Below are 23,349 nucleotides of genomic sequence, written 5' to 3' on the forward strand. Positions count from 1 at the left end.
CATGATGACATCATTGTCAATAGCAAACAAGTGTCTTTAGGAAGTATATTTTCTATGATTCACTCACTCCTATCCTGAAGTTCATTCACTCCAAGATCATCCTGTTTTATTTTTGTACCTTGACTAAATATTTAAGGAGGATCTTTGATGACCTGGCAGTTTAACTCCATTCCAGACCATCTTGAGCATCTCCTGACTTGTCCCTGAACTAGTCATGAGAAGCCAGTGCAGTTCAACATTTTCAGCCTTTTTTTTTTTTTTTTTTTTTTCCAGCAAGACTATTTTTTCAAGTCTTTATTTTTGGGAGAAGCTTTAGATTTACAACAAAACTGAGAGGAAGGTTCAGAGTTTTCCCATTTACTCCCTACCCCAACACATACATAGCCTCCCTCATTATAACCATCCCTCACCAGAGTAGCACATTGGTTACAAATGATGAACCCACAATGACACATCATAATCACTGAAGTCCATAGCTTACTTAAGGGTTCATTCTTGGTGTAGCACATTTTGTATATTTGGACAAAAGTATAATGACAGATATCTATCTTTATGATATCATAGAGGTTATTTTCACTGCTCTAAAAATCCTGTGCTCTGTCTCTTCATTTTCCCACCCCACCCCTGGCAACCACTGATCTTATTACTGCCTTTATTGTTTTACCTTTTCCAGAAAGTCCTATAGTTGGAATCATACAGTATGTAGACTTTTCAGATGGGCTTCTTTCACTTAGCAATATGCATTTAAGATTCCTCCATTCTTTTCAAGACTTGGTAGCTCATTTCTTTTTAGCACTGAGTACTGTTTCATTGTCCATATGTACCACAGTTTATTCATTCACTTACTGAAGGACATCTTGGCTACTTCGACCAGAGAGAGATTTATGCTCATCAAAATGTTTCTGTTCTGAAGCCCACTCTTTAAACTGTCTATACCTCTGTAAAAAGAACTCCCCCTAGCTCCCATCCCTACTTTCGAACTAAAATGAGGGGGATTGTTGGGGAAGCTCTTATCAATAGGTTTATCCAAAGGTTCTGGATTGAGCCAATGTCATTTTAGGGAAGTGGATTTTATTTAGGGCACTGTTGGCTGGCACTATGAAGATCTATTTAAGATGGGGTTTAGCAAGACTGAACTTTCTTCTGGACTCAAAAAGACCTAGGTTTAAATCTTGGCTCCACTGCCTTCTAGCTATGTGGACATTGATGTGGGGTGGGGAGACTTAAATGTCTCTGAGCTTTAGTTTCACTCAACTGGAAAAGTGAACTTAATAGCTACCTACCATGTTTTGTATAAGATTCTCTCCCTATTGATACCAACATTTACTGAAAGCATAGTGGGGCCTTCAGCCCAAAAGGCCATTTATTTGTGAGCAAGAGGAAAGAGAACTTGTGTGTAGTCTACTAAGCCCAGTCCTTTGGCAGATCTACATCACGTACTGTCTCATTTAACCTTACGCGTCCATTCTGCACTCCAAAGCCAACTTCTTTGGCTTTGGAATCACACAGACTTAAGACAGAATCTTACCCTTGTAACTTACAGGCTATTTCAGGGAGGGAGAGAAGGATGTACCTTTGAGATGACTGAGGGGAGTCTTCTGTAGAAACCAGAATTTCCTTTGGAAGGTGGAAAGGAAAGGTGGGTTCCCTAACTTCTAAAGTTCCAAACCATCAGCTGATCCTTAAGACTACTTGCTACAGAAATCGGGAAACTGTATTATATTATATATAATATAATATATTATTAATATCATAATTTGTGCTTAGAGTTAATAAGATTTATTTTGGTCAGATGGGGACCTAGGCATTCCTTCTATGGAAAAAAGAGGGAAAACATAATATATGAACTTATGTGGCAAAGCCTTTTTATAGGAAAATAACTGCAGTGTAAGATTTTAGATTCTATGACTTGCTCAAGCACTGTTCAGAAGAAAATAAGTGGTTTATGATGTGAGTCCTTATAATGGTTAAAATTAAATTTTTCTTAACATCAGACTCAGCTCTTAAGTCTGATAGGCAGCTACACAGATCATAGCAGTTTTGTAAATATGTTTTATGAGTTTCAGCTTGCAGTATAGTACGTGACGCTGCCAGCTTAATTATCACAAGTGGTTCACAGACCCTAGTTGGCATTACAACCTTGGTTTCTAAAATATTTTATGGTGTCATGATACCTTGCACAATGTAAAATATTGCTCAGAAAGTAATAGCGATGCTGATTTGAGAGGTGGTGAGATTTTGAGAATGTCTGGTTAACAACAGAGGTGATTTGAAAATAAACTTTGAGACGATTTGGTGAACTGGGGAAATGAGCCTGTTTGTTAATGGTTCATCTTTCGATGGTCACATTTAAACAACAGCTTCAAGAAGGATTTAAACTAATTAAGAAGCTATCAAGTATCCCAGCGTCAAAGGTTGGCATTGACTTTGACTCTCATGCTAGCTAAGGACCCAAAAGGATGGTGATGGGATTTGAGTCTGGCTTCACTGCACCACAGTTGGCTGGATGTCAGTCCCATGCCTAGACTTTATGGGAGCTTCTTAAGTTGTTATACCATAATGTGTACTTTGCCTAATAGAGAAAAATACTATTTTTCTTTCTACTTCAGTTTTTGGCCCTCAAAACAGTTGTACAAGGCCCCGAAGGAGTCACACTATTCACACCATCAACTTTTGCCTTGTTTTGCCCCATATGACATAGGAAAAAACAGAGGCTTGAAGAAATTACATACTCCTGGTCCCATCCAACTGTGACAGGGTTAGAGTCATTTGCTGTCTCTGGGTCTAGCCACTGTTTAACTCATACTTATCATCTTGGGGGAGACAGGAGCGTGCCTTGGGTGAAGTGTCATGGCCATCATCACTGATGCAGCTGGTTGTCGAGCATGGTTTATTCATTTTGACAAAGGTGGTGGGATTCTGGGGAAGAGGGCTGCCCCCAAATACCAGAAGCCACTTCTGATGGACCAAGGACAAAATTAGGACCCCAAGGAGGTTCTAACTGGAATCTAACTTTCTGTTATTCTTGTCAACCACCACTACCAGAAGCAACAAGAAATCAGAGTTCATCTAAGGATGCAACAAAAACGTCAAAATAATTCTTTTTAGGCAAAATGGATTTCCTGTATTGTAACCTATAACAAGGCCTTTGCAAAGTTGGACTACAACGATGTCTCTATATTAAAAACTAAATCAATGTAAGCAGACCAACCAAGCACACAACAAAAAATTGATCTACTGCAACTTTATTTTATTGTATCATCTGAGCAAACTCTTAATTGATTTCACATTCCCTAGGCTTAGCACTACTCTGATTATTAATTTTTTTAAGTTTTTATGTGGCTATATCTGAGAATGCCCATTTAAGAATTCCCCCAGTGGTGGAAAAAGAAAAAATGGGATTTCCAGTTTTATAGCTGTCCCCGTAACATCTAAATGTGTAAGGTCTACAGCACTCTGGAACGTTGAGAAAAAGAAGCAGCCAGGAGTTCTTCCAGGAAGCAAAGTGGAAGCAAGGTTGTGTAGACGACTGCACATACTTTTCAGGAAGAGAAACCTAGTTTGATTTCCCACTTAAGGTTTGTGGGTCTGCAGAGACAGAAAATGAGATTGCTGAATCCCTACTCTTCCCACAGCTTGAGCCTTCGGTCCCTCTCCTGAATTAGATCTTCAAGAAACTCTTGATCCTTGCAATGCTGGTAACTTTCAGAAAGAAAATGTGAAATCAGACCTTGTCCACCCAAATCTCCTGTAAGCTCAGTGGTGATGTCCTTATCCATTTTCATGGATACATTACTATTACAGGCTGGCATTTTGACTTACAATATAGGAAGGAAAGAATGATTTTGATTTGTATGTTGTTTCAGTTTCTAAAATTCTTCGGAACTCCTGGTAATGTCTGGTGATGAGGTTGAGGGAAAGAGAGATAAAGGGAATACAAACTCGAATGTCCTGAACTCTAGAGTCCGTCACTGGGGACCACCTTCCTCTTCCCCTGCTTCCTATTTTTCTCCTGCCCTCAGCCACACTGCATAATTCATACCATTCCTCGGGTCTCAATGCCTTTCTCCACTTGACACTTTTCATCAGTGCTAAAACATGAGATATTGGTGTTTGGTGGCTTTTAGCAATTTTGGTGAGAGTTGCTTCCAGACGGCTTCTAAAAGCTCAAGCTAATGATCTCTTAATCATTGTGGTTGGGATTGTTTTTAATGGCTTTGCAGTAAAGGGAAGGTAACTAACATTTAATGAGACTCTATGTGTCAGAAGCTTTTATGTGAATTCGATTTATCTTTACAGTAATTCCAAAAGTGTAGCAGTAGAATTTCCCCTTTGGAGATGCAAGCCAGATCTGAAGGCTGTGTAACTCGCTGAGGTTCTCAGAGCCAGCGCCGGGCAGAGCAGGGAGCCCAGCATCCCTAGTAGCACATCTCAGAGGGTAGCCACAAGGGTGCCAGCCCAGCCCGGAACCCCTGCACCCAAATCTATAGTGTAAGGAGATCCCTACATGATTTGAATGCACGTTGATATTCGAGAAGCACTGCTTCACTCAGAAGTTGAACTAAACTGGAAACTGCAGTAGGTGATGGGGTGTCAGGGGCACTTCCTGGTGGTATGATTTAGGTGCGTTGTGGAGCATCTAGTTTTCTGACTTTAACAGAAGCGAGCAGTCAGGGGCAATGAAGAACAGTGTTGCAGTAATGGTGACCTACAGACTAATTTTGGACCACCATCACTATCATTATCAGTACTAAATACCTGCCAAGCACCTTTTTCTTGAATGACAGCTCTCCATTGATGACATAATTTAGAAAATCTCTGTCTGTCATGAGACATGGTTCAGGAGAAAATGGGATCCTAAGTCATAATTTCTTGGACTATGTTTGAACACCTGAAGACATGGTAAAAAGACAAAAGGGGGAAAAAAAAGCATTGATAATTGTTTAATGTTGATTATAGTTACCACAGTAGCTTGGGCTTGAATTTATAGTGTAATAGGGTTGTTTTTGTGATATGGGTACAATTTATGAGGCATTAGGGCCCTTTGTCTAATCAATGTGTACTATGCATGATGCCCCTATCCTAGAGTTTGAAGAATAACTTTAGTACCTTCCATGATTGTACTTATGATTATTTTACCTTTGCTTTTATAAGATTGTAGGTCATATTTGTGATAGCTGTAAGTCTGAATCCTTGGTCAGAAACAAATACCCAGTTATGATATAGTCTCAGTGGGAAAGATGATTTGCTCTATGAGTGTCCATTTTGCAAAGTGATTGTAAGGATTTTAACTTCACAGAAAGAAACGCTATCTGCTTAGCACTTTAATTTTAATATTTATTTGATATTGAGTGCCTTCTATGTACTATTTATATTCATCTCAAATTTTGAAAATCTGATGATATTCACAAGTCGCAAAACTGAATTGACATATTGTTTCTGAAATATTGTATAGAAAGGATAGACTTGTTAGCCCGTGGTTTGATCCTGAAATACAGAAGCATGTTGGCTAAGTGTGTAGAGCTCTTTCTGCTTCTAAAATGCTTCTTATTGGGGCCGCTGGGTGGCTGGGTGGTTGAGCATCTGTGTTCGGCTCAGGCCGTGATCCTGGGGTCCTGGGATCAAGTCCCACATCAGGCTCCCTGCAGCGACCCTACTTCCCCTTCTGCCTGTGTCTCTGCCTCTCTCCCCGTGTCTCTCATGAATAAATAAATAAAATCTTTAAAAAACAATAAAATAAAATGCTTCCTAACTACTATCTTAGTGAAGCCCCACATGCATTAGGTCTTAACATGCCCATTTTAAGGATGGATGGATGAGTCAGATGATCTTATTGCCCTTTGCATTTTAAAAGTCTTTTATTATGCTCACAGATGAGGAATTTTCATTATTGCTCTGAACATTCATGGCTATTATTGTTTGTATGAGCCAGTTGGCAATTAATCATGTTCCCTTGTGTGATAACTTTGCCTTCTATTTTTATTTTAATAGCCATTTAAAGCATATTTATCATTTTATACATAGCAGTTTTATTTGGCTAACTAGCCTGTGCAAATCTCATGGGTGTTCTATTTCTTTATATTCCTTCTATTACCTGGCACATCATAGGCCACCAATAACTTTAGTGGATCTGAAGTGGGAATAAGGAGGACTGGCATTCTGACTTGCATGGGGCCTCATTTGCTTCCTTTCCGAGGCAGTGTTTTGTTCTTGAGGCCAGGCAAGGCTAGCGCTGCTGCCTCTCCCTTCCCTGCTCTCACTTCGAGGCATGTCATTGCCCAGCAGACCGTGGTGCAACGAAGAGGATTTGGAACCCACTCTACTCAGTTTTGCCAAACATTCACTGCTCTGATAAATCATCTATTGGCTAAGCTAACTTTGGGGAATTATCTGTGGACTTTAATTCTATTTGCTGGCCCCATCTGGTTGCCATGGATACTTGCTGCGGCAGAGGGTTGTCCTACAGGCATTGTACAGGATGTTGCCTGTGGCAACAAATAGCTCCGTGGGTGGGCGGTGGGTGGGTGGTGGAGGAGCAGGGGTGGAATGTGAGTACCAGACATTCACAGGGAGGGCAGGGACTTTGGTTGGACCCAGCAGAGCTCCCCCCTTCCTGGGGGGGAATGAGGGGGGCAGGGGGCATTCTAGGCAGGTAGTTAGGGCTGGGCCTGTGAAGGGAGCCTGTGGGATCAGGAGATGGTATTGCTGCAAGCAGTGATCATTATTGAAGAGGGCCGCTAAGGGCAGCAGGTGTGTTTTGGCTGGTGATCAACCACATTGTGATGAGGCTTCTGGCAGCAGGTAATCTGCAGAGATCCGGGTGTGCTGGCAGCTGAGATTGGACCAGGTATTAAGTAGAATAAATTAGGGACAGTAGTCAAGGGCAGTCCTCAATGAGCATGGGCATTTAGCCATGGAGCGCAGAGCCTCAGGATCAGGAGGAGAGAAGGAGGGGCTGAGGCACAGCTAGCCAACACACTTGAACCTGTCATCAGAGCTGGAGTTAGAAGTTGTGCGTTGCCACAGAAGAAAGACCACTGACCTGGAGTAGGAAAATCCTGAGTTCTGGCCCCTGCTCTTCCACATATAACCTTGCCATCTCAAGAAATTATTCTGCTTCTCTAGGTCTCAGTTTCCTCATCTGTAAAATGCAGAGGATGGGTTGATGTGCATTTTCTAACCTACGACCTTCGGAGTGTTACCTTTTGTAAAAAGCGTTCTGCATTAAAATAGTTTGGAGAATGCTGTATGGTGTGTCTCCCTCCCACATCACCGAGATTTACAATATTCATTATTATCTTAAGGTAGTCGGTGATAACCTATGATTGATTTTTATTTAGCCTAGTGGTTCTCAAACTGACTGACCATGGAATGTCTTTTCCTCCCCCCAAGCAGCCGTTAACCCAGTGAGAGGGGATCTGGAATTTGGAAGCTCACAATCTGAGAAAGCCTGGGCTCCGGTTTCTCAGATGCTGCCAGTTGAGCGTACCCTCAAGTCTGTCTACCTTCATTTATGAAGCCACTGATACACAAATGGCCTGTCCGGTTGGGTAGCTACCAATGGCTCCTTCCATTCAGCTTTAACTTGGTTTCTCATTCTTTCTTTCCTCTTTAAAGTTATGCTGGGGACTCCATTGCTGTTAGGGATTTCCTGTCCCTCGGCAGAGGAACACTGGTCCCTGTTTCCCACATCCCAGCACAGAGGAAGGGGTGTGGAAAGTGCCTGCAATTGTTCCTCCTTCCCTTCTCGGAGCCCTGAGGGTGGGTATGAAGTCACCTCTCCACACGTGCTTCTCTTCCAGTCCCTTTTACTTCATCTCTTAAAGACTTCTGGAAAACTTACCCGCTCATAGGGTATTTCTTTCAGTGGGAAAGTGTTTTCCTCTTTCTAAATATCTGATTTACAAATAAGCTTCTGGATTTCTGCCCGTCACCCCACATCCCATGGGGTTGGCTGAGGTAATTCCTCAAATACAATCTGTTTAAACATTTTGTATCAAGAGTAGGAAAAAATACTAATTGTTTTATCAGACTGCATTTTGCATAAATAAGAACAGCTTGACTTTTTTTTTTTTCTTTCCAGCAGTCTTTTGGGATTGGGAAAATTTCATAAAATAAATGGTGGAAGTAAACGTGACTTTTTTAGTGATTGAATCTACTTATGGTAATGACTTTAAGACAATATTTACTCAGATGGCAAGCATTTATGCAATTTCTACCACATGTCTAACATCATACCAGAGACCTGGGTGTCAACCAAGCTCCTGCCCTCAAGGAATGTATGCAACTGGGGTGGTAAGACCACAGTATGGAGACGTGAGAATGGAACCCAGTATGGATTGACCTAGAACTTCCGTGAGTCAAGGGAAAGTGTAGGAATTCAGAGATGGAAGTGACTATTACAAGCTAATGTAGGGAAGAGTAGTACTGTGGAGACGGTGGGTTTTGAGAGCCACCTCATTCAATATGTGGTGGGATTTGTAGATTTTGCAAAGAAAATGGACAGTGTTTAGATGGGCAAAGGCATAAGCAAATCAAACCTACTCAAAATATTTTTGAAACCCTGCTATGTGCTGGGAAGTGCATTTTGTAAGGGGGACGATACTGAGAACTCCTTCTTTGAGGCGGCAGGTCGATAGGTAGGACCTAGGAAGATGAACATATGTAAAGTAGCTACAGACAGAGTCATAGGTCCAGCTTCCCTGTTGAGGGTTAAGTTGGAATTTCCCCAGCTCAGTGGAATGGGCAGATAAGCCTGCTCAGTGGTGGACTCCGTGTTGGGAGACCTGGGACCACAATCAAGTGATGACGAGAATGTGATGTTAACAATTAAGAATCATAATAATTAATACGTTTCTGAGATGTATTTGTTAAAAGAATTTAGAGATTTGGATTAGTTGACTGCCAATGAGATTATAAATTACAAGTAAAATAAATGTCAAGTTTTCATTTGGAATCATCCTAAGAGCGTCCCCATGCCAAATTTGGTTTGGTTAGCCTTTTTTTTTTTTTTTTTTTTTTAAGATTTATTTATTTGGAGGGGGTGGTGATGGGAAGAGGCAGGGGGAGGGAATATCCAAGCAGTCTCCCGCTGAGCACAGAGCCCAGCATGGGGCTCAATCCCATGAGCCATGAGATCAGGACCTGAACTGAATGAAACCAAGAGCTGGATGCTTAATTGACTGAGCGAGCCAGGTACCCATGGTTTAGATAGCTTTTAACCATTCATCTTTGCCAGGATACTTATATGGTTATATGGACACTTATGTGGTTCTTTTATAACCTGTCCTTGGATGTCAGAGACCAAATGGTCCTATCCCATCTTGCATTTTTTTCTCTTCTATATTTAGTTAGGCAAAGCCTTGGAATTGTAGTTCTGCTTTTAACTGGGTCCAAGGAACCACACAAAAGACCTTTGGTTCTGTTGAATATATAGAAAGATCAGTCCAGTGATTCACTTGAGTGTGGTTTTTGGCTTTGTTATTATTTACCAAAATTGAGAGCTATCGATGAAGCTAACTGGTCAATTCTTTTGAAGGTATGGACTGGCTTGTAGGAGTAGACACAATCTTCATACTTGACTTGCAGAGAGTCACTAACCTTTGCTAGGTCCCATCTACCCTATCTGTTGAATTGTGATGATGTTATTGTGGGGGTAAAACAGAAAGTATTCCAAAAGTACATAGTAAAGGGATGTTCTGTCAAATATATTCTGTTAGGTATTGGTTGTTTTGTTTTGTTTTTGTTTTTGTTTTCTGTAAAGACACATGGTTGATGCACACAAGTGCTTAAGTAAATGTGTGGTTACAGAATCCCACTTCTGTTTCAGGCATTATTCACAAAATGGCAAAACGGCACTTTTCTATAGTAAACAGACATCATTGCCATCCAATAAATTAGAAGTATTAATAATAGTTGCCAAAAGGTTTTTAAAATGTCTTTTTCTTTTTTGTGTCTTACCTCTGGCTGATAAGTCAGAATTATAATTTTTTTTCTATTTTGTGTTCAAGCAGACTTTCTATTCATAGAGCAAATCTTAGCTTCATGCATATCAGAAAATTAATGCAAGCTATCTAATGGAGTATAAGAGATGTACATAGTAAGTGCAAGATGGTAAAGGGGAAGATTTTTCTTTTCCTATTATTAAAAGCCTGTATTTCCCATAGCTAAGCCAATTCAGCAAAGATGTGTAGGTACCAATTATGTAAGATTTTCCTTTGAAGCAGCAAACTTTAATTAAAATATATAGTTGCTATGGTTTCCGAGCCATCTATTTGAGCAATTTATCTGTAAAGATATTTTCACAAAATAAATTCCATGTTAATTGGAGGTTTCCTTCTGTATTAAGGAGCACACCTACACTAGCATGTGGCAGTTCAGAAAGCCTAAGCTGGCGTTGCTGGATGTAGCATTTCCCCCAAATCCTCTCTCCAAATGAAACATTATGCCATTTTTTCATGAATATTAATGTTTGAATTAAGGCTGTCTATCTCGACTTGGAAAGCTAAGTGGGAAATTAAATACTTAGCCAAGCAACCCAGTTCATCTGTCCCCAGACTCTTCTCTTTCCTCATTAAGAGGAAATTTTACCTGAAATATTGGAGTTGTGTTCATAATAGGAAATGAGTTTTTCAGAAGGGACTTGAAAAGGGTGTTTGTTTCAAAGCCCCCAGCAGAGTAGTCTGACTGAGGCTCTCAAACAGTCTTTGGAACTTAAACTTTTTAAGATCTCTGTCTCAGTTTGCAAAAAGGGATCAAAATTTTTAAAATTCCAAGTGGTTCGTGGATCTGCTTGCCTGGTGCTATTTAACCTCTGGTTCTACTGTGTCCACATCATGTCCGTCCTGAGTCCTTTGGTCCTTTTGATGTGAAGATGGGGGATTATCATGCTACTTCCTCTTTCTTTGACTAGATCACAAAGTTTCTAGAATCCAGTCCATCTTCATTCTCTAGTGAAGACTGATTACTGCTGTGTTGTGTAGGTCATCTACTAAAATGCCTTCATCTGGCATGTTTGTATAATCAGACCAAAGTGCTAGAGCCAGTATAATCTGCCTTATGTGTACTTATAGATACGTCACTTTTTTTTTCTTTTTTTAAGATTTTATTCATCTCAAAGAAGCAAGAGTGAGAGAGAATGCATCCGTACAAAAGGAGGGGGAGAGATAGAGGGAGAGGGAGAAACAAACTCTCTGCTAAGCAGCGAGCCCTGCTCGGACTGGATCCAGGACCCTGAGATCATGACCTGACCTGAAAACAGACACTTAACCAATTGAGCCACCTAGGTGCCCATTTATGGAATTTTAGAACTGGAAGAGGTCACATGACTTTCATGACCAAGCTGGTTTGAGGCAGTACAGATTTGCTGCTTAAGTCTTCTAATTGTACTTGCAATTGATAACCAAAAAACAAAAAAATTTGCTCATTTCTACCACGGGACCTTTGCATGTGCTACCCCTCTAACTAGAAGGCCCACCCTGTAAACCATGGCTGGTTCTCATTCATTCAGTATTTATCAAGTTTTTAAATGCCCATTCCTCAGAGAGGCCTTCCCTGACCATTCAGTGGTTCTTTCATTTCTCATGACACATTTGACATTAATTATTTATTTTCTTCTTATCTGTTGTTATCTATTGTTCGCTCTGTCCTATCTCCCAGTTTCTGGAACATTCAAATATTCATTGAATAGATGAATCTACTATTTATGGTGACCTTTGTTGTGACCTAGACAAAGTGTTAATTAACAATCGGAGTGTAACTCGCCAGTTTCCTAACACTCATCGGACAAATTTGGGGCACATTTAATCATGTAATCAATACTGCTTCAAAGCATGGGCATTTATTTTCCTTTTAATCTTACTCATTTGTATTCATCGGTTTTCACTCCCATTTTGCAGATTTCCTCTGCTGATGCCCAGTGCTCCATGCAGTAATCAGGGAGCACTCAGTGAAAGTTGCCTTACTTGCCAGTGTTAGTGTGTGGATGATTGAGACCGAGCAGCCCATGAAGGTCTAAGATGAGAAAGCTAGGCCGAAGATCATGCATGTGGCAGGGAGGATGACACAACTGTTGAGCATAGTCCTTTCCACCATTGTGGCCCTGAGGGCAGAGTAGAGCAAGCAATCTGTTCCACTGCAGAGAGCCAGTGTGGTGCCAGCGGTGGCAGTGATATCAAAACCCACCTTTGGCTCTAGAAGGGAGGCCTGTAATACTAACAGCCGGGGTTTACCGTACTAGGTGCCATACACTTAGTTGATTTACTTAATCTTCCACCTAGGAGGGGTTATTAATCCATTTTACAAGTGGGAAAATGGAGACACAAGAGTTTAACAACTCCATCACGGCCACAGAGAAGGCAGGGAGAGCCAGGATTAAAACTCAGGCAGTCTGGCACCAATATTTCAGCTCTTCACTACTTGTCTATACCAGACCCCAGATGAGTGTCCTCGAGGGAGTCATTCTTACAATTGCATAAAGAGAATATTACACAAACAGAGCAGGGCCGGATAGGAGCTAGAACTGTCTGGAAGACTTGGAGTTAAAGTAAGTAGAAGCAAATGAACAGGAAAGATGCCTGGTCCTGGACGCCAGGCACAGGGCAACCCCAGTAATCTCCAAGCCTGAGCTTTGTTCCTAACATGCGTCCTCTGAAGGTCTAGCACCTGCCTTCCTACCTGGTCTTTGCTTTCCTTAACGGCACAGGGCTCCCTCCACTCCCCGGCCTGACTTTGGGTTTGTGGCTTGAGTCCAGGGCCAGTTCCTGAGCCTGGAATCTAGTTTGTCAGAGCAGACTGCACCTGTACACGTTACATACGTTTACTGGAGTACAGAAGGTTGGGATGAGTTAGGCAAAATCTCCTGGCCACAGATAGTCCTCCTTTGTCCAGGGAGGAATATCCTAAGACTGGATCGGACATGTTCCATTTTACTGTGAAAACAATGCATAAAAACGTATAATGTAGTAGCATCATAGTAGTAAGAGAATTTTTTAAAGCTAGAAGCCTTTTATTTAAGAGTAACTTTTAAAAGGCCAGTTAAGGGACGCCTGGGTGGCTCAATAGTTGAGCGTTTGCCTTCGGTCCAGGGCATGATCCTGGAGACCTGGGATCGAGTCCCACGTCAGGCTCCCACCGGGGAGCCTTGCTTCTCCCTCTGCCTGTGTCTCTGCGCCCCCCTCCCCCCGCGTCTCTCATGAATAAATAAAATATTAAAAAAAATAAAAGGCCAGTTAAAAGTGCACATTATCAATAAATGTTGTCTTGAAAGAAAGATGGCATGTCCTTTCCAGGTGCTGATGACACAATCGAATAAATTAAACAGTGGGCACAGCTCATACTGCTGTGATGCTGAAGTCCTGCAGAAGACCCAAACACCAAAGAGTAGACTCTGTGAAATATCCTGGAAATTGGCTAGGAAATTCACTGGACCCCCACACCCAGAGTGGCTGAGCAGGGAGCATAGGCCTCAGTTCCAGGAGACTGAAGAGCAAGACAGAAGGTAGCTTCTGACGGGGTAAGAAATGGAGGCCCAATCTAGCCCCTGGGAAGGAGGCTGGGTTAGGGTCCAGGGAGGCTTTGTGTTAACGTTAACTTTGGAGCTACTGTGCAGCTGCTTGCTATTTAGATCCGAGTGAGCAGAAGTTAGTAACATGCAGTTCCTGACCCTGGTGGGTTTGAGACATTTCCATTGGCTACTCCCTTCCTGGGATAGAATCTTCTCTGACCTGAGGTCGAAGACTTGGATTAGCTTGGAAGCTTTTTTTTCCCCTCCCTATGTAGGTATCAAATATTCCGTGACAGTGTTGATCACAATACAAGTATTTTTGTAGGCCTCTATAAAAATAGGGCTGATCTTATTTACATAGAATTGAGGTGCACCGTCTTCAGATTTATTATGCGCACTCCTTCCAAGTAATTTATTTTTCTCCATGTATATTAGAGCTAAATTCTTGGCTTGATAGGAGTGATGGAATAAGAGAAGTTGCTGTCTCTTGATGATAGATTGACTTCTCTGTCATCCCTGCATAAAGGGCAATAGGAAAATAAATTTCAAGTGAGTTGTTATTTAGGTGGAGAAGATTAATCTACCTATAGATCAGTTTGTTAAAATGCTCATTACGAAAAGGTATATATATTTGTAAGTATAAGAGGTATCTATCATTTTTTATGGATTTGAATATACATGGGCCGTGGGATATTGTTTTATTCTACCTTAATGTTCCTGGGTACTTCTTAAGGACAGAATGGAAATTAAAAACAATTCATCTTGTCCCATTCTTGGGACTAATGTGATGATTTAAAGCAGCTCTTTTTCGGTAAATCTGCTAACCCAGTGGCCTCAAACAGAAGCCCCATTTGGGTTGTTGGTGCTAATGGCAGAAAGCTGAGCCATACACAGAGTGGAGAGGGATGTATTTATAAGCAATTCTTTTAGCAGGCCCTCTGCTTTACTGCATCGTTTTAAGTTCTTGCATAACTTAGCTTATTCTCAGGGAGAAAATAGACTTATAATTCTCTTTATATGGTGATGGTGCCCCCATAACTGTGTATTCCTAGAGGAGCCAGGATAGAATAATGTTAATTATTAATTAAAGGTATACATAAGTAGGAATACCTCTTTGACCAGGCTTCCTCCACCCAGCAGGCCCTGAGATATCTTATTACAATGAAATTCTCCCATGTGTATAAAAACATTATTATTTTTAATTAAAGTGCCCACTCAACCCATTTGGGACCAAGTAGACACCACCACCACCCCTTTTTAAGAGGATCCAGGGGAGATTCAGGAAAGAAGCTACTTTGAAAACAAAAATTAGGCATTTACAAGGCAAGAGAAACTGCCCTTTGCCTTTGCCATCATTTTCTTGCAAGACTGAAGATTTCTAAGATTTGGGTTGTAAGAAGTGTGTGAGCATTTCCAAAGATTGCATTTTGAATGGCATCTACATTTATTAAGTGCACCGATTACCTGGCAGATCCAGGCACTTAGCTTGGGATGGTTTGGTGTTTTTGTTGACTATGAAACTTACTGTCTCCACTTTGGCTGACTCTTGTTTACTTGAAGGCATCACCATATAAATCAAAGAGGTGATGCACTGATTTACATCTTAGGGGAAAAATACAGTTTTCATTCTGTCAATAAGTGCATCAATTGAGTGATGATGTAGTGCTCAATTATGATGATAAGAGAATTTAAATCAGACTCTGCTGGTGCTGGTCAAATTCTTTGATAATTGCTTTATTTAACCTTCATTCTATCTACAGGACCTATGTCCTCCAGCAAAGAGGAGTATTCACAGTGCCACAGATGGTGGACTTCGTTGGGGCAGATCTCAGGTTGAAGTCCAGAGTTGCACTCACTAGCTGTGTGACTTTGAGGAGTTACTCAACATCTTTAAGCCTTTAATCTCTAAGATGGGGATAATAACACCTCCTTTATAGTTTTGCAGTGAGGATTGAATGCATTAATGCATGTGAAAAATGCATATGCCTTTTTAGCAAAGTGTTTGATGCATGATAAATCAAGTTAAAGTTATTAGCCATTATTTGTGTCATCTGATTTACTTGCTGAACCAAATTGCTTGGTCTGTTGTTGCCTAGCAACTGTTTAGTGAAGACAAAATGATTGAATACTTGTGAATCAAGAAGAGCCCAACTGAACTTTGAGGTCAGTAGGAATTTTCCCTCCTCTTCCCTACTTTACTATTGCAAAGTGTCTCTAAAATCAAAGGACATGAAAAACAGGATGCCCTGTATTGGCTGTATTTTATAGGACTTTTGAGAGATATTCCCTGTATCAATTTTACTAATGACAGAAAAAAAAAACTGTTATCTTAGGTTTAGTTAGAAAACCATCATTTTATTTAGATTAAGTAGTACTTTTATAGTTTTTTGAGTCCTTGCTTTAGCAAATATTCAGTACTTTGTTCTCATCAGTGGCATCAGCTAATATTTCTTTATACTAAGATGGTTTTTTCTTAACCTGATGATTTTCCTTACTGGAAAGAGTTTTTAAGTGTACAAAGTTAGGATTGAAATCTGTAAGGAGGTATTCTTAAAGGATAGTATTTGAAAATGTAAACAAGCCTCAGAGAAGCATGCTATCACATGGGTGTGCTTTCTCTCATTTCTCAGAGCATTACATGGTCTTAAATATTCTCTGCTTCCCCAAGGTCTCATACGTGATAGATACTCCATAAATTTTTGTTTAACAAATAAATGAAACAACAGAAATATACATCTGTTGGAAATCCTATCTTGGCTGCCTTTAGTGGTTAAACCACTGGTAAGGATTATTGTAAAATGCCTAATAATTGTTACCCAGGAATTGTGGGTCTTAAAGAGATCATCTGCTGCAATATTCGTGTTTGATGAGGGAAAATTAAAGTCCACAAAACTAGTACTGCTAGCCACTATGCTTTACCTCCCTCCTTCAAAAATTAGTGTGGGAGGGCAAGGGGTCTCCGATGGTAGAGAATGCGGGAGATGTGCTAAATGGAGCGGCAGGAGATCTACAAGAAAGTAGGAGGATTGGACTTAGGAATGAAACAGAAGTGAGAATGAAAATGGATAAAGAGGTCTCATTAGAGGATTCCCACGTGGAAGTCATACAGATCCAGACTCTGTCTACCAGGGAGGCTGGGTAGTAGTCAGCTTTCTGAGGCTCAGGGCTGGGGAGAGGGGAGATTTTGGAGGGGTGTCTGCCCTGGGGACTCTGCTTCCTCCCGCAGCCTTCTGTACTCAGTACTGTCTCTGCTCCTTAGGTTTCCTTTCCATAACAGCTCTCTGCTCTTCCCTTTCATGGTTAAACCAAAACCCCAAGTCTCTTGTCTGAGCTCCAGATTTGTGTATCCCCTCCATGTCTTACCTGACATACCTAGTAGAAATGTTAAGCCTAATGTGAACAAAGTAGATTTCTTGATTTCAGACTCCAATCGTGCTCCTTCTCCAAAGCCAACTCATGATTGCCACCACCACCCCGATTCATGGCAGAACCGTAGCCATATCTTTGATTCCTTTTCTTCCCCCATAATTGATCACCTCTACTCTATGCATGTGCTGTGTGGCTGCCTCCTCTAGGAGATGCAATGAATGAGGCCAGTGCTCTCTGCACCACTGCTATGGCTCATTTGCAACCCACGGTCCTCTCCCTGCACACTAGAGGCCCCTTCAGCCATCACTCCATTTGTGTTCTTCTCTTCTCCACAGAGCAGCCAGGAAGATCACTTGAAAGTAAATCAATTGTGTCACATCATAGTGGCAAAGCCTCCTTCCATCATGGCTCCTCACTGCAAACAGTACAAAAATCCAAGCTCCTTGCATTGGGCCACTGATACATTGTGCACCTGGTCTCCTTCCTGCTCCAGTGTGATCTTTTCTCTCTTCTCTTCACCTCACCTTGGCCACTCAGGCCTTCTTTTTGTTCTTGGAGGGTGCCTCTGGCTCATTTCCACTTTGGAAACTTTCCATTTCAGATTTCAACTTGGATGCCTCCGATGTTCTCAGGTGGTCCAGGTCTAAGCTAAGTGGTGGAGGGTATCTGGGAGAGCACTGTAGCTATTCATGTCTGTGTACGCATGTCAGCCTTCCATATAGAATGTTCCTTAAGCAGAGGAGCCCTTTTGGTTTTGTTTTCGGTGAAAGTCTATAGCACAGGAAAGAGTGTTTAGCGCAGAGCTGGTACTCAAATACACGTTAACCGCCTGAGATTACAGAGTGCTTTTTAAATATGATAAATATGCCAAAATAGCTAACATACAAAAAACTTTTCCAAAGTATTTGATCTTTCTAATTTTATCTTCATTAACTATCCATTATCTAACTTGATCCATTATTTATCTGCATCACTTTGTATGTGCACAGATAATGCTAAGACATTGTGGAAACAGTTTTTCTCATGTGAGGGAACTATTTCCTACCTGTTATACTGTCTTTGTTTTGCCAACTGTCATAGCCGGGGCAGAGAGCATATATAGGCTTAATTGAGCACAGTTTTTATGAATTCCCCAATGATGGAATCCAAATTAATGATGCTTTGCTGTAAATTTTGATTAAAAAATAATTTTATTTCACTGACAAGTATGACAGTAGAAACAACTGTAGGTTGGCTTTAAAAAATATCTAAATATAAAAAATCTAAAAATACATAAAAAGTCAACATAATTACCTGAAGAGGGTAACATTTTGATGGGTTTTACTGTCCCTTGAAAATTTGGTTTTTTTTACAGATGTACTTCCTTATGCATTCATTGACAATACTGACAAGATATGCTTACAGGGGGGCCACTCACATTGAAGAAAATTGTTATGTTTATTAAAATGACATCAGTTTTTATTCTCTGGCCTTGGGAAAAGGCAGTTATTTTCTCTGGGAAATGACAAGGACAGCAGCAATTTAACAGTGGAAAGTAAGATGCATTTGAACCCTGAGTAGCTGTGAAAATGGTACTCATGCTAAACAGCTCTTTGGAGTTTGAAATATTTTCCATATACTCCCCCCCATCCTTTTGCCAGTTTATTGCTATTTACCTCATACCTCCTTTGTGGGGCTGATGTTTTCAAAGGGAGTAGTAAAAGTGAAGGCAATTTTAGGGCACAAAAAAATTCCTCTGAACCAGACTTCAATTTAGATTGCATGTTGTTGTGTGTTTTCTAGAAATTCTGGGAATCTGGCTGTATTTGGAGTTAATTGCTTCAGACTATCCGAGGAGCACAAACTTTGAGTAGCAGCCAGAGTTCTTGGGAACCAGGGTGATGGGATATTAATTCATTCTTTCCTTCCATGATAAGTTATTGAACCCCTTATAGCACACAGCTCTGTGCTGGTCAAAAGGCAGCTCAGAAAAGAACTGGAAGGCAGGACCTTGCCACACTGAGCCTTCAGCTTATATATAGAGAGAAATGGAAGCTGAAACCATCACGTGTCCGTTACCAAGGAATAGGCCAGCTGGATGACCGCAGATTCACAACAAGTGCCATTTTCTCCCACTTTAAAAGCACTTTCATTTGGGAAGAGGAGAGACCAGGACAAATTTAGGGTGACTATTTTCTGGCACAAAAGTTAGGATCACTTTTTTTTTTCTGACTTCTAAATTGACTTACATGCAAATTGTCAGGTTTCAATATCCATTTAACTCTTTACTCTTTTATAGAAAATAAATGAAACAAAATCTGGACTGTTTCAAAAACTAGAGCACTTGTGGGGCACCAGGAGAAGAGCACTCATGATTTCTGTCCAACGCACTCTTGGAAAGAGATGCAGTATGTTCAGCCTTCATTCTAATTGCAATAAACAGGACAGCACATTGCTCTGTTTCTTTTAACTGTGGAATGACAGGTTTTTCCCTTCTCGAAGAAACATAACCTGTTTTGATATGGACCGCTGCCCACCGCCCTCGTCCAGCTGCCCTCTGACAGCTCCAAGCCCCTCAGGCTCAGCTGACACCTGCCGGTACCCCACAACTGTGTGTGCTCCTGCACCCTCAAAACTCCCCTCACTGGCCATGCTAACCAGAAAGCAGCCTTACTAACTGAAGAGGATTTCCAGCTGAAGGACATTTATACTATAAGATATTAATGATAGAAATGGTCCATTTTTGTATACCCCTATAGCTGTTCTTTTTCTCTGCTACTCTCTCTCTCTCTCTCTCCTTTTCTTTCCTTCTTTCCCACTCTTTCCTGTTCTCTCTTCCTCCCCAACACACACACACAGATTTTTTTTTTTTTTTAACTGCCTGGTGAGAGCACATTTCAGATTTTCTTACTGAAGTTACCCACCAGTGACCTGATCTGGCATAATTTGAGAATCTCTGCGAAGTTTCTATCCCGAGTTTAGTGTTCTGTAGTAGATTTCTCAAATGGCACAGCACAATTTATATGAAGCTCCATTTAAATACAAATCCTGCCTTGCCTGGAGTGATTGAAAAGTATAGACCTGTGCTATAAAATAATCCCCTTTCAGGGCACTGCCTGCATCGGTTGACACATTCAATACATTTTAATTGTACCAGACACTATTCTAGGCACTTGGGGGGCATCACTCAGCACAAAGGGTCCCTGCCTGTGGAGTTGACATTCTGAGGGGGAGAGATGGGACTTCTCTCTGTGCACAGGTTTATATATACGATAGAAGGTGATGAAGTGTCTTGAGAAAAGTAAGTGCAACAGACATGAAGCTCAGGAATGGGTAGAGGTGGGGGTGGGGGGGTGGGATTAAAGAAGGTGGACTCAGTGAGTCGCATTTGTCGATCTGGACAAAGACTTGGGGAAAGTGAGGAAGTCAGCCGAGCAGCTATCTGGGGGAGGGCTTTCCAGAAAGCTGGGACACAATAAAGGAGGAGCATGCCTGAGGTGTTCAGGACAGAAAGGAAGCTGTGTGGCTGGAGCACAGGGTATGGTGGCATGAAGTGAGACAGCTATCTGGTGGCCAGGTCATGTGGGGCCCTGCTGGACTTTGTTTTTTTAATTTTGTTTCAATTTAATTAATTAGCATAGAATGTCTTATTAGTGTCAGAGGTAGAGGTCAGTGATTCATCAGTCTTATATAATACCCAGTGCTCATTATGTCACGTGCCCCCCCTTAATGTCTATCACCCAGTTACCCCAACCCCTCACTCCCCTCCCCCCCAGCAACCTTCAGGTTTTTTCCTATGATTAAGAGTCTCCTATGGTTTGTCTCTCTCTCTGGTTTCATCTTGTTTTGTTTTTTCCTCTCTTCCCCTATGATCCTCCGTTTTGTTTCTTAAATTCCACATATGAATGAGATCATATGATAATAGTCTTTCTCTTATTCTGACTATTTGCTTAGCATAATATCCTCTAGTTCCATCCATGTCGTTGGAAATGGCAAGATTTCATTTTATGGATGGCTGAGTCGTATTCCATTGCGTATATACACATTGTCTTTATCCATTCATCTGTTGATGGACATCTGGGCTCCTTCCTTAGTGGGGCTATTGTGGACATTGCTGCTGTAAACATCGGGGGGCAGGTGCCCCTTCAGATCACTACATTTGTATCTTTGCTGGACTTTTAAAAGATTTTGGCTTTTATGAGGAACAAAATGGGGAGTTACTGCAGAGTTTTGAGTGGGGAAAGAACTGAAGAGACTTAGCATTTTAGAAAGAAAACCCTGGCTACTATGGATTGAAACATAATTTGAATGAAAATGGACCTGGGAGAGGACTGGGGTGTGTAAGAGAGCAGAACCAAACACAGTGCGCACGTTTTTGTCACAAGGGAAGCCTGTTGGTCAAAAGGTTTAAATCTAGTCCTAAGGGATAAAAGTCAAAAACAGGACAACGTTTTAAAAACTTAGGCAGTGGAAGAAGGTGACAAGACAGATCCTTCTCTGTGGCTGTCACTTCCCTCTTCACAACTGGATTCCAGAATGCAGGGTTTCCCAGCCTGAGCCTGTGCACTCCCCTTATGTCATGCCTAGAACTCTCTTCTCCCAGGTCTTTACATAGTTGGCTTGTTTCTGGACCTTAGCCTCAGGCCATGCTCCCTAATGTAGGTGTACTTCCCCAAGTCTTGCTACGGCAGTACCCTGTGTTATCCTCATTGCACAACACATCGTATTTGGTTTTCACTGCTCGTCTTCCCCCCACACCCCCCGGAATGCAAACTCCATGAACTCACAGACTCTTACCACTTTTGTGTGCTCCTGTATCCCCAATATCTAGGACAGCGTCTGGCACACAGCAGGACACTCTCTGTTGGGTGAAGAAGTCTTCATATTAAAATAAATCAGCAAGTCCATATTAAACCCCTGCAGGGAACGCCACCAATCACTGTGTGAAGTTTAAGGAATATTTTCATGTAGCATATTTGGGCACAAAGTGTGAAAACAGAAAAAAATCACATATAAGAAAGTAGATAAAGAGAAATCGTAAGGCACTGAATACATGATTTATTAGCAAGTGAGTTGAGAAGAAGTAAAACTAAGAGATTCATGGAATGGGAAATATTTAAAAATTTAGGATTACTGAACTTCAAACAGCCCAAAAACATACACAGGTAGAAATCTCTGTGGCATCTTATTGAGCTTTCTCCAAACACCTCCAATAATATAAAGGCTGCTATCATACAAAGCGGTGTATTCCAGTCTCGGGATATTCTAATCATTAGAAAGCTACTTTACATTACCATGCATAGAAGAATAAGGAGTGTTGCACTAGGCAGGATGGAGTGAGTATTTGGCCAAGGGAAGGTGTTGGAGAGACCTAGGGGAACATCAGGCCAGTGAATAACCAGTGAGCAGGGTTCTACATGGGAGAAACAGGATGGAAAATATTTCCTATCTCTTTTGGGTTGGCACAGAGGGAAGTGTCTGAGAAGAGTAAAATTAGCCCCACAGATAATGGACTCGAGCAAGACCTGACATCATTTTTTATTTATTTAGGGCAAACTTTTCATTTTGATAAACAAAAATCCTATTTCTGCCCATGGTAAGGCAGTTGGAGGCAAATATCCAGACAAATCTGAAAATGCTGATTCCAACAAGATTTTTTTTTTTTTTAATAAGAAAGGCATCAAATTCTAGTGAGAAATGTAATCACTTATATTTCTGGAGCTAATATGAATTCTAAGTAGGAGGCTGACCTTTGCTTGCCTGAGGAAGAAAGAGAAACACTAGTAGAACAGTAATCATTTTTTTAAAATGTAGTCTGAAGTAATTTCTTTTTTTTTTTTTTTTTGAAGTAATTTCTTTAAGAATGTGCAAAAGCCTGTGGACAGTGAGATTAATTTGGAACTATTCCAAGCAGTTCCTTTAGAAGTTGGGGTTTATCAAAGGGATTGCCTCCAGATTTAAATCACATGGTCATTGGCCTCTCTCTGGCTAAGGGGGTTAACTCTGAGGGAGCCACCAAAAAGCTACCATCTATAAAAACCATGGTCGCAAAAGTCTTCCAAGTGATTTTCTTCCTTTATGTCCTTCCAAATGCTATATAATTTGTCTTTGAATGGACCACTACTAGATTTTATTTTCTGCCCTGAAATTTTGAAGACCCAATGGTACTTCATCTAATCAAAACCACTCAGAAGTTTGACAGACCTCAGATAGTAGTAACTACCAACAGTAAACATTTTATGTACAATAATTAGAGTAATTCGTGGGTGATTTCAAGGATGGGTGTTCCCCTCAGGAGGGAAGTGCTACTTTAGAAAGTAGGGGGAAGAGAGAGGGCTTAACATTTTGAGCAGAGTATTTTCAAACTAGCAGAGAAAAAGTCCAGCTACTTTATATGATTGAAAGCATTTCAGGTAAAACGAAGTGAAGTCAAGTCCCAGATATTGTCCAAGGAAAATATCAAGTTATTTTAAATAAAAATCCACCTAAATCTCTAA

The 23,349-nt window shown here is 41.0% G+C and overlaps 1 protein-coding gene across 9 annotated transcripts in view; it reads left to right on the forward strand.

Annotated features, from left to right (window-relative positions):
- Nucleotides 1–23,349, forward strand: part of CCDC85A (coiled-coil domain containing 85A) — a 189,901-nt gene that overhangs the window by 124,668 nt on the left and 41,884 nt on the right. The window lies entirely within an intron of this gene.

This window comes from Canis aureus, chromosome 11 (genome assembly GCF_053574225.1).
Source record: "Canis aureus isolate CA01 chromosome 11, VMU_Caureus_v.1.0, whole genome shotgun sequence".
NCBI classification, from domain to species: domain Eukaryota; kingdom Metazoa; phylum Chordata; class Mammalia; order Carnivora; family Canidae; genus Canis; species Canis aureus.